Raw genomic sequence first — 9,970 nt, forward strand, 5'->3', positions numbered from 1 at the left:
ACCAGCTTTTTCAGCTGGTTTCAGCAAAAACCTCTTTTCAGCAGAATTCTGCTCATTCAACTCTTTTCAGCAGAAATTCTGCTGATTAAACTCTTTTCAGCAGAAATTCTGCTCATTCAACTCTTTTCAGCAGAAATTCTTCTGATTCACCTCTTATCAGCACAATTCTCAGCTTCTTCTGCTCATTTCAGCACAATTGTCAGTCTCTCCACCTATTCTTTGTCAGAAAGACGTTGGCGAAGTGAGATGAGAACCTGTCTTGAGTACCAGAAGGGCCAGGTTTGAATCCTGCTCAGAGCAACATTTTTTGCTTTTTTTTTTTTTTTCTCAACTTTTTCAGCTTTTTTCAGCAGATATCTTCAGCCCTTAAGGCATCCACACAGCATTTTCGCAGGAAATGCAAATTTTTCTAGTCTTCAGCTGTTTTTGTTATTCGTCTCTGTCCAAACCCAAATAACACCTCTGTGTAACATATACGGCCCCAGTCTAACTCCTTGTGTCCTTTGTGTATGTGTGTTTAGACTTTTCAGAAATTAACTATAAAGATTGTCTTTTGGTACTGAACGCTGGGTCGGTGTCAGCTATAATGAATGCTGTTCAATGAGTCTATAATAAGCCCCTTGAACTGGAGAGGACCCGGCTTTATTTAACAAAATTCAATTAGTTAAACTAAAAGCTTATTTTAAAGACAAAAATGACTAAATTTAGACAAAACTGAGGTTACTACATTTGGCTTAAATTTTCTTTGAAACATTGTATCTAACCAAATGCTTACTCTAGATACCATTATCTCCTTTAACACTGTGAGAAATCTGGGATTCCAGTAGTGTGCACATTACACAAATATGTAGGACTGCTTTCTTGCATTTGAGCAATACAGATAGATTCTTGATGATCCAAAATGGTGCAGCAAGTATACTGACAGGGGCTAGAAAGAGAGAGCATATCATATAATTGGTGGGGTTTTCTCTGTATTATTGTCTGGTCTTTATCTTAAAGCGCATTGAGGCAACTACTATTGTGATTCCCCGCTATAAAAGTAAATCTGAATTGAAAATTCTCCATCGTTATTGTGCACATTTTGAGCAACAAAACCTTTTGACAGCAGTCTTTTTTGCATCAGCATGCGGAATAAATAAAAGAATAAAAGGTTACAAGAACTACTAAATTGGCTTGATTGAATTTGAAAGTTCAGTTATAAATAAATAAATAAATAATAAAACAAACAAATTAAGACAAATTAAGAGCTTCCTTGTGAGCTTCTCTTCATTGGCTGACCGCTGAATCCAGAACGGAATTTAAAATCCATCTCTCCACATTATTATACCTTGAAGACATAATAGTACTTTACTCTCAGACTGCCTGCTTGTGTGCAGAGTTTCTAAAAGCAGATTGGGAGGGAGAGCCTTCAGCTATTCGGTCCCTCTAGTATGGTATGAAACGCCAGGACTGCCATAATGAATTAATTAAATACACCATTAATTAATTAATTAAAATGGGAAATAATTAAAAAATGTTTTTGACACATTTAATTAATTAATTATTGCCACATTTAAATAATTATTTAATGGTGTATTTAATCAATTCATTTTGGCACAGTTGACACCTTCAGGTCTCACCATGAAATAATTTTATCTGTCAAACTCACCCATCAAACTCAGGGGGCGGGGTTACCGCTGATCGAGTCAAAACCATTGCTTTGGCCTGATGGCCATTGTTTTTAGCACACAACAACCGGCATGTGGAAACTAACAGAACTGAACTTTGAAAAACCCTGTTTGTGTGTCACCAAATACCGTTTTAATATTTTTTAGAATGTAGTGGTTTAATCTTCATGTGTCTGGTCGGTTTGTCAAGATACAGCCTCTTTGCAAAAGTGCTTCGATGATTTCGGAGATGTCTGCCCAGTCTCACGGCGAAGCGATAGACCCGCTCGCCTCGCCTCGCAAGCAATCGAGCTGTAATTACCACCGACAAAGCGCAGGCCCGGGACACAGCTGTAATAACCCCCGCTGACACTGACTTCTTTTACTGACGTTATATTTATCGGCTTTTTATTTCCTGATGTTCTTATGTGTCCTACGTGTTTCAGTCGCCAAATAAATTCGATTAACAGCTGATCTTTGGGTTTTTGTTCAGTAATCAGCGTGACCTGCGTATAAACGCAGAAAAGAGATAACGTTGGTGTTTCCGTCATGTAGTAACTGCTGGCTTTAACTGTACAAAGGTTGTTCGACACTATGAAACACATACAGACTTCATGATGTTCGGCTAATATTTTAATTGTGAATATTAATCATGAGGGTAAACGGACCTGTACACCACGGAGCGAGGTCAGCATGTCCACGATATCTTCAGCTCTCTGAGTCAACACAGAGTTTCCCGGCTGAGTAATTTAACTGTCATCTACGTATAATTCACGGGTCATATCAAAATGATTTTACAGAAAATCATCCTTATTACTGCCAACTATTCCAGAGACGTGAAAATCTACAGCATAAAGAACAAAAAAAAATATAGCAGTCTAACGCAACACTGTAACAGAGATGAACGCATCCGTTTGTCGCAGATCAAAGTGGAATGAAAGTGATTGGTTGAACAGGTGTTCGTGATCTGTGTCATCTGCGTTTTCATCAGCGTAAGAGACTCAGCAGCAGATTAAAATAACAGTTATACATTTAATAAATCACCAAATGAATCCAAGAAACGAGCAAATCTGTTCTGACAGTTTGAGTTTGTGTTCCCTCAGCTGCAGACTCGCTGCTGTTTAAATGTGTGAGAGGAAGATTAGATAGAAAACAACGTCAAACATAGACTCAGCCTGTGTTCACATTTGATATGAGCTCAGGGTGTATAGTGGCTGTGTCCTGTTTTAAGATCATACATGTAAAATTGTTGTCTGACCTGCATGCTCAGAGTCCGTGGTTACCATGGTTACTGCATAATCAGCTGTAATCTAAACAGCTGGCACAGCAGAAACCTACCGGCGACATGAGTGTTTATGGTTGTCATTGCAAAAGAACTGTCTGAAGGTTAACTGACGTTAACTTGGATAAATTATAGTTAAAGAGTATCACACTTAACACCCACGTGAGCTGTGTGACTGTTCACCACTGCACTGAAGTCAGTAGGCTATTACTTAAATACACGTGCTGTCATAAACTATGATATAAATAGGGAGGTCCTATTAACATGTTTAGTTTTAAAGGACACCTTCCTGCCTTTAGTGTCATTCATGAGCAGTATTAGTTTTCTTCAAACATCCAGAAGTCTGCACGATGTGTTTCATAGTTTCTAACAAGCCTTTGACAGTTAAACATAACATGACCGAAACACCAACAACCCCCCCCCCCCCCCAAAAAAAAAAAAAAAAAAAAAAAAATCACACAAATTATTTGTTAACCGCATTTATTTTTACTTAAATAAACTCTAAAAATTCTAACAGATCGCTGGTGCTCAGAATACAGTTGAATAACTATTAAAAAACGGATGATATAATATTTCTGTCCAGGTTGCAGTCTCACTGGTGTCAAGCCAGCCTCCAATTCGAGACTTGCAGTCAAGCCAGCCTCCAGTTTGTTTTACGTTCCCTGTGTATTCAAAGTATTACGGGAATGGATGTGGAAACCGGATTTCAAAATAAAAGCCAACTTCGAGTGAATTAACAGATATGTTAATAACATATAATTTAGGCTTTTTTTTTTTTTTTTTTTTTTTTTTTTTACAAACTCTAATGTTAGATCTATATGACACAGCCTTGTACCCTAATTGTGCCCTGTCACTATCAAGGCCATCTTATTTTAGATTTCAAAGTAAAAGCCCTGTGAATCTTCATTTTTGAACTACTCTTTCAATGACTTAATAATGCTCTTAAAAGCCAAAGTCGTATTTCCAAATACTATTTGAACTTTATATCAACACTTTCCAACCACAGTCTTTTTCACAGTGATACGATATCAATATCAAGTCATTCTGATTATGCCTTCAAAAATAAAAGACTTTTTAAATTGTCCATAATTGACCTAACTTTCAGTGATTTCAAAATGTTTTAAAATGGAAATTTCCTGTTTCCACAGGGTAATTCCACTCCAGATCAACAGTATACAGCCCCACAGTGATACCATATTAATATCAAGTCATTCTGATTTTGCCTTCCAAAGTAAAAGCCTTTTCAAATTGTCCACAATTGACCTACCTTTCAGTGATTTCAAAATATATTTCAAAAAAGCCTAAATTATATGTTATTATGTTCTTAACATATCTGTTAATTCACTCGAAGTTGGCTTTTATTTTGAAATCCGGTTTCCACATCCATTCCCGTAATACTTTGAATACACAGGGAACGTAAAACAAACTGGAGGCTGGCTTGACTGCAAGTCTCGAATTGGAGGCTGGCTTGACACAAGTGCAGCACTCTCCATGATGAACACGCTGTTGCAAACTCTGCTCCTCTCGGTGGAAATGCGCCTTCTCTTTCCTCTTTGTATAAAACATTTTAAAGGTCAGTTTAGTCTCAAAATTCACTGTTAAATCCAAAACACACCAGATAAAGAAAAGCGAACGGTTCAGTCTAACACATGTGCCAGTGAACTATTAAACTTCAGTAAAACTATGCAGTTATGAAACGTAGCTTTAACCTCAGCCAAACCGATTTGCTCAGTTGTAAATAAAACAGCGACAAACAAAACCTGAGTGAATTAAGGCCAGTGTTTAACCACTGAGAGCTGAAACTCAGGTGAGGTTTCAAAGATGTGTGCCGGTGATTGGACATCAGCTGCTGATAAAGTGGGTTCGCCTATAAAGTGCTCTCGGAAAAAAAAAACAACTATATTTACTAACTTGTGCAGAAAAATGCGCCGACATTGCGTTATATCGAGCACCGGCTGCCCAGTTAAACTGTTACTATCACCAGGTAACGTGGGCGTGTTTCTTGAATTAGCAGCAGGTGTTAAACGGCTGACAGGTGAGGAGGAGGAGGAGGATGCATGCAGGTAAACTGAGGCTGTGTCCCAATTCAGGGTCTGCACGCTTGAAGTACGCATTTTAAGTGCGGTCACCGCCACGCGACGACGGCTGTCATGTAGGGGAGACCGGGGATAGTTGTAACATTTTTGACATTTCTGTCTGTAAATTGAAGCTCTTTTAAGGTAGTGGATTCAAAATGTAATGCAAAGTATCTACATGTCTCGGCTATTAAATAGTGCAGCTATTTTCTCTGCAGCACAATTACCCATTGCATGGTATGGCCTCAAACACAAAGAGTGAAATGTTACAATTAACCCCATAGTCTGGGTTAGTTGTAACATATCCTGGGGTGAAATGTAACACAATGAAATAAGGGTACTAACAAAACATTAACATGTAATCTTTGTTTATTCAACACATGAATGCACTTAGAGCCATTTATGTAGCTATTTGTGTGTGTGACAGAATGCAGAAATCTAGCTTTTGAACATATTCCAACCCCCCAAAAAAGACAAGTTATGGAATTTTCTGCAACTGAATATTTCATTAATTTTGGTTGGTCTTCCTCGAGGTTGGCCTCATTGGCTCAGTGGGCATTATAACCTACAACTCTTGCACCAATTTTGAACATAACAATGAAGCTGGAAAAATGTAGTTGTTCACCACACTGTAAAAAGAATAACCCTATTCAAATTAAAAAAAATGATGTCCAATTGTCACATCCAAAATATTTGGCTTCAGAGAATCCAAATTGAGTCACTTGATTTGACCTGATACTTTTATGTTGATATAAACAATATTACTAGACTTGACTGAAACTTTAAATTTTGCATTGATCCAAATTGATTTTTTTACATAGAACCATATTTTAATTATTGAACCAAGCTAATATATTGAAATTTAACCAACCTAATGTATTCACATCGAACCAAATTAACATGAACATATGTTTGTGTTGAAGCCAGGTAATTGATTTACATATATTCAAACTATATTTTTTACATTTCATTTTATTTCAGTTCAAAAATGCTCTGCATTTCCTATAAAAAACAAGACAGTTGGCCAACCAATTATTTCAAAATTATTTATTGTTCCAAACCATTTTAACTATAATCAATAGAGAGGATTAGTAATATACAGATTTAGTGCTACGGCAGAAATGATTAGAGAAATGTTTGTTTTATAAAACCTGCAACCTTTTGAAAACCAGTATAAAACCTGCAACCTGTCTAAAACTGGCATAAAACCATTATAAAAACTCTTTTTAAACCAATTTGCAAGTACTCAAAAATGTTTATATGTGCACTGTGCCTGTACAATGTAAAAAAAAATCTACACATGTATCAATGAAATCAACTTAATTCTCCCTTTCAAATGGGTGTTCTTATAATTTTTGAATGTAGAATACCACTGCAGGCCAACCAAGAAAATAACCAAGCACACATGCACATGCATGTGCATGTGCACATACACATCCACACATGCATGCAAACACACTACTGTGCAGTGTTAAGTTCACAATTAAGTTTGCGAATCTTAGAGGTCATCTTGTTAAAGTCAAGCTCCATCATAATCTTTTGAAGAGCCTCAAAGGTGAACCTGAATCCTCGTGGATATTCCATTTTAAGAGCATAACAGAGTCCAAAGACCATTGCCACTCCAGCTGCCACAGAAGGCAACTCATTCAGGACTTCCACACCATCAATGATTATCCCGATGTCTCGACGCTGATGTAGGAGGCTTGAGTTGTCCCTGAAGATGAAGAGTGCCATGGTGGTTACTCTGCAGCTCTTCCTCAGCTTCATCTTTCTGGGATATCTTGAGGTAAAATATGGAACAAAATGTACAAGTGAAGAACTGAAGTCTGGCACACCTGATAAATCTTTGACCATAATAAACTACTATTTTGATAGTTGTTTGGTCACAGACTATTAGAACAATTATTTGACTAATCAGATTGTGAATTGCATAATCATTAAATTAAATCAATGGTGGAAAATTTTCATAAATGTTCCACAAAGCCCAAGAAAAAAAAGAAAACAATACAGAACCCTAAGATATTAACTTGATGAGTTGATTAATCGTTGCTGTCCTACATTAATCATTGCATTTAATAGCAGAGTTGTCAAATTTACATCAAGAGACTGCATCTCATGTAGAGACAGAACAGATATGGACATACCATGTATTCTTTTATCAAGTCCTCAACACATCAGCAAGGTGAATGAGAGGATAATGATGGAGGGTCTAGATTATTATGAAATGTTTAAAAAGGATGTGCAGTGTAAATACAAAATGATACCTGTTCAGATTAAATGAAAATGTATGCTTCAGCCATGGAATGGATGGAGCGATCTGTGGTTCTGAAAGCATACAGAAAAAAAAGAATAATGTTACTTCTCTATAAAACACATAACATAGAAAAACCAAGAAATACGTAACATGACATACACATCCTTATAAAAAGCTAGTACTATAATTTGATTTAGGTTTACCAAACAGTCTACAGACCAGCCATTAGCGACTAAGTTTGGCATAGGGTCAATTTAATGCTGTTAAAATTAAAATTTCTTCAGAAAATGCACATTTTTCCGAGCCGCGCCTGAAAGTCAATTGAAGGAATTAGTCTTATGTCATTGATCTTATATGCTGGCGTGTTATTTCTGTCTCTAAATCATGCACATTAATAATTATCTTTTGCGCTCGGTGTACACACACATAACACACAGATATTTATATGAAGAGAGACAGAGACAAACGTGCGCGCACAAACACAAGCTTGTGTCTAGAAACCGCGCGCTCACCAGAAAAATTCAAACGAAGCGGAGCACGGAGTTATACTATGAATGTTATGAACTATGAACTTATGCTAGCTAGCTGTATCCACCACCGATGCATCGTGGTAACGCTAGCTAGTTAGTATACTGGTAAAAAACGGCTTTTTGCCTAACTTGCATTCCTGACTGTGATGGTCGGTTTCTGGTAACCAGTTCTAACGTCGCGCCGGATAGCTAGCTAGCTTGTAGCTAGCAGCTACAATCATGCAAAAATTAGGGGTGGCTGTCGACCCAGCTTAAATGGGGTTATTTTCTGCAATTTTGGCAATACAAATTATAAAAGCTTTTGTAACACACTTGGCTTTACTTACGTTTATTTTCAGATGAAATTAATCAAAGATGTGACACGATGTTTCCAGCAGCCATGCAGAATAAAAATGGGTCCCGGTCTATTTCTGGTGGGCGTGTTCAATTGCAAATCACTTTGACTCAAATTAAAGATATTATCTGTTCAACATGAAAAGAAATATATGTTTTGAGAGAAATCAAAAACTTTGCGTTGTGTCCTTTGTACAGATATTTAGTTTCATCCAAATCAAAAGTGGTATTTTAAAATGCAAAAAGAAAGGGTTTCACAATCAAATCAATGATTTTATTCTGTTTTGAATGGCACTTATTAGATTGAATGAATGACTGCATGTTAGACTTTTTTCAGTGCAGCATCGCAATTCCATTACTTTACCTTGGTGTGGTTTGCAAAGTGCTTCAGAAAGATGAGGAAATCTGTTTCTTGCACCCATCCTGATTTATTTCCACTACCAGTACTTCCTACTGGTCCATCTCTGACACAGTGGTCTGCATAATGTATGTGTGGGAACACAAACAGTGGAGGAATTGTGTTGCCAATGGCATTAACCGCATGTACAAATGAAACCAGTGAACCTCTCTCTGCTGATGTCGTTGCCCCAACTTGTTTAATATAAGTTAAAGTAATAGTGCGGTAAGTTGTAACATCTGCATTATTGTTACAACTAACCCATACTGTTGCTGTTACAACTGACCCAGACTCCTATAGCCATGAACTAGCTAACATTACAGGCAACGGCTAAAACATTAGCACTAAAGACCTACACAGAATATATCCCCACAGACATACAAATAACACAATTTAAGTTTGATGAGTTTAACTGAAAAGCAAATAATGCTATTAGAAATTGAAATAAAGTAGAAAAACTTACTTTTTGCCATACAAATTACTTTTTTTCGTGTTAAATTGTCTGTGTTTGACAAAATGTGCTGATTTTTCACATGTGATAGCAGAACTGAGTTGGGCATGCACAGGATGAGTCACATCATTTGAAACTTAGCCCTGATTGGAGAAATTGGAAGTGTTACAACTGACCCACGTTACAACTATCCCCGGTCTCCCCTACTTCAAATGCATACTCCAAATGCGCCGTCGATTTCCCCAAATATCAAGCGTGGTCCGGTGCACGCTTCGTGGTCCCATATATCCCACAATTCATAGCGTGGCGGTGGGTGTGGATAATTTTTCCGCAAAATACGGCAGAAGGGAGCAGCTGAAGAGGGTTTTTTTTTTTCCAAACTTTATTGAACTTATAAAGCGAACAGTCAATCATTCCAGTTCAGTTTGTACAGTAGACATACAAGGCAAATAAGAGTAACAATATACAGTACAATGAAATAAGAAGGATAAATAAATAAAGGATAAAAAAAGAAAAAAGAAAAAAAAGAGGGGGGGAGGATGTGACAGACTTCATAACAACTTTGTACTTGAAAGTTGTGACAGCTCATTCGTTAAACATTTCTGAATGAATTTCAATCAATGATAAACCTTTTATATTGGAAGTTAATTTAAGAGAGTTTAAGTAATATTCAATTTCAATCAAAACCAAATTAAATGATGGGGTTGAGTCTTGAAATTGACATTTATGTATATGGAATTAATAAGATGGAGCGGCCGAAGAGTGAACTGTCAAAAGTACTGAATATGACGTCACTTATTTATGTGCGAATGTTTAATAATTAAAGTCAGTCATATATCCACAAACACAACAAGCTGAAAGTCAGATATATATATATATATATATAGGGGTGGGAGTTAAAAAGCTTGTCTTCATCCCACTCCTTTTCGAGCTAAACTTGTTTTTTCTTTTTTTGTGTAATTGTACATTACAATAACCTTATTATTTGGTTGCTCGAATAAA

General features: G+C 36.8%; 1 long non-coding RNA gene across 1 annotated transcript; it reads right to left on the minus strand.

Moving 5' to 3' along the window:
* Positions 1 to 6,035: 6,035 nt before the first annotated feature.
* On the minus strand, positions 6,036 to 8,451 carry LOC113020379 (uncharacterized). Its single transcript, XR_003272192.1, has 3 exons — positions 8,114 to 8,451; positions 7,268 to 7,328; positions 6,036 to 6,783 (listed from the first exon to the last, which is right to left on the minus strand). It is a non-coding gene; the product is annotated as an uncharacterized LOC113020379 (long non-coding RNA).
* Between the last annotated feature and the right edge of the window lie 1,519 nt (positions 8,452 to 9,970).

The sequence above is a fragment of the Astatotilapia calliptera genome, chromosome 1 (genome assembly GCF_900246225.1).
Source record: "Astatotilapia calliptera chromosome 1, fAstCal1.2, whole genome shotgun sequence".
Classification (NCBI taxonomy): Eukaryota; Metazoa; Chordata; class Actinopteri; order Cichliformes; family Cichlidae; genus Astatotilapia; species Astatotilapia calliptera.